Source organism: Brachyhypopomus gauderio, chromosome 2, assembly GCF_052324685.1.
Source record: "Brachyhypopomus gauderio isolate BG-103 chromosome 2, BGAUD_0.2, whole genome shotgun sequence".
Taxonomy (NCBI): Eukaryota; Metazoa; Chordata; class Actinopteri; order Gymnotiformes; family Hypopomidae; genus Brachyhypopomus; species Brachyhypopomus gauderio.
This window is the reverse complement of record NC_135212.1, coordinates 34781836-34784685: the sequence shown is the minus strand read 5'-3', so window position 1 is coordinate 34784685 and position 2850 is coordinate 34781836.

The following is a 2850-nucleotide window of genomic DNA, read 5'->3' as shown; positions in this document are numbered from 1 at the left end:
CTCCTGGTGGCAGCTCGGGTTTGACTTTCAGTAACAAAAGGTGATTAGGAGTTAAGGCTTCTAAGTCGTTAATGTCAGAAGATACCTTTGTTATGGGCCTGCTGTTTATGATGGCCTCACCTTCACACAAAAGGGTGTGAAGACCTTCTTCATCCATCAGCTGTTCTTTAACCATAATGTTTAAAATCTTTCTCACTGAACGGATGAGTCGCTCCCAGGTTCCTCCATGATGAGAACCTGTTGGAGGGTTGAAGTGCCACTGAACACTTTTCTGTTGCAAGTGTTTTTCTATATGAGTATTCCACTCCCTTATCATTTTCGTCATCTCGCTGTCAGCTGCTCTGAAGTTTGTACCATTATCTGAATACATCTCTCTGACCTCTTCGCTTCTTGCAATGAACCTTCTAACTGCATTCAGGCATGCATCAGTGTCAAGTGAGGACGCAACTTCCAAATGTACTGCTCGAATGGCAAGACAAGTAAAGATGACACCATACCTTTTTACTTGTCCTCTTCCCCTTTTTACCAGGAATGGCCCGAAGTAGTCGATGCCAACTCTCATAAATGGAGGGTCGTCGGGCATAACCCTGCATTTTGGTAGATTGCATTTTGGTAGATCTGCCATGAGTTGCTTGCCAGCTGTGCCATGTAGCTTCTTACAGATTATGCACTTAGACAACAATGTCCTAATGGCTCCGTTTGCTCCAGGGATCCAGAATCACTGGCACAATTAAGTCAGCATGTGATTTCTACCTGCATGTGCTGTGACATCATGAATGTGTCTTTGATGTTTAGCATTTCCAGATCTTCTTGGAATCTCTGCCTTTGAGCGTATTTCACAATTTCTGTCTCTGCTTTGGTCAAGTCATCACAGGTAAGTTGTGTTCCTTTATAATCTTTCTTGAACTTATTCATTCTTTCTGTGCCTGATGATCTTGGTTCAGTCTGTTTCTTTGCCTTCATTTCTTTCAGCAGATCTTTCAACTTTCAGAACCAGGCTACTGCACGCTTTAGCTTTGTCCAGGATGAGTAATACATCATCACCTGGTCCAACGGATCCTTGAGCTCTTGCATCTTTATGACATGTGACTGAACAACCCATTTTACCTCTGGGACATCCATATTTATCATTTTAGGATCTGGATTCTTTGGCCACTGGTCTTCATCACAGATCAAGAAACTTGGTCCTAAAAGCCAGCTTTCCTATTTCAAGAATGCCTCGACAGACTGACTGGGGATATGACTGGGGATATGATCTGCTGGATTGAGGCCGGTATTGACATACCTCCACTGTGAAGCATGAGAGTGTTCAAGAATGGCCGACACTCTATTAGCAACAAAGGTTTTGAATCTAATACTTTCACTATTCAAGTACTTCAGCACAATTCTTGCAGAATTCTTTTGGCAGGCAGGACAACAGGAGCTATAAACCCCAGAGGATCAAATATGGAGCTGACAAATGAAAGCAGGCCCCTCCTTGTGTGTGGACGATATTTTATGTTGATTTTGAACTTAAACTGATCTGTCTCAGTGCACCACTGTATTCCTAATGCTCGCTCCACTGGTAAACTGTCCATATTATAATCAAGGTCTTGAAATCCTTTTGCTTGCTGCACAATCAAAGACAACACGCAACTTTTGCTTGACTGGGTGTCTGACTCCGTGGTGTGGTAGATACCATGTTCTTTCCTCAGCAGGAACACATTCAGTACTGTCTATTTTTACTGCATAGCCTTTCTTAACAATGTCTTCCATGAATGCAACATATTCTTTATGAAATTCTGCATCTTTCAAAAATGTTTTCCTTAGATTCAGTGCATGTTGCTCTGCTACTGACCTGTTGTTTGGCATGCACAGTGATTCGTTTCTCAGTGGAAGGCAAATTGTCAGGGCAGGCCCCGGCGCTGCCCCGCCCATGTCCACCAGAGGGCGCTCGCGGTCCCCTGTCAGGGCAGGTCCCTCCTCTACGCATGCCATGAATACCAGAAGGCGTTCGCATTCCACAACTCTCAATCAGCGAAGATGAGCCGCAGCCGGATTTCACCCTTCTTAAGGAGGCCGACTGCGACTCATCTTTGCTGAGTTGTTTGGTCTTTCAAGCGGTCAGCCGGTATCGTGGTTTCCATTGCGTTACTTTCTTTGCCTTCTCTACAGTGTTTTTTTCTCTCCGCTATCCCCTGTCGTTTCGAGTGTTTACTCCTGCGCCCCTTTGGGCCATTCTCAAGTTTTCCTCCCGCTATATTTCTTCCTATTCCAGTTTTTGGTTTGATTAGGAAGGGTTTTTGTTTTTCGCCGCTTTTGGCTGGATTGTCAGTCCTTCCCTGACGGTTTTCGTTTCCTTCTCTCTCTCCCGTTTTGTCGCGTTGACTTCGTTCTGCGTTTTTGGGTTGTCTTTTGATTTCTGTTTTTCTTATTCGCGTTGATCTCATTCCGCATTCCTTTGTTGTGGGTTATTTACTTTTCTATTTTCGTGCTGTTGTCCTTTTCGCGTCTGCTCAGTTCTGCGTTTGTTTTTCTCTAGTGAATTATCTTATTTTTATTTTTATACTTACCTCACGTCGAGTTCTCTCCGCGTTTTCCTTATTTTCTCCTCGGGTTTTTTTTTCCCTTTTGAGTATTCTTATTCAAGGGTGTTTTTTCTTTCTCGCTTTTCCCGCATTCCTTGTGGCGGAGGTTTCAGTTTATTGTTTTTTGTTTGTGGTCTGGCATTTGGGCTCCTATAACAAAACCCCAGCGGTTTGTGCATGTTCGCACACCCCGCATGACACAAATGTTGTAATGACCATCTTTCATTAACATCTTTCATGTCCATCTTTTGTGATGACTGAGACACCAAATTAATAAACTGGT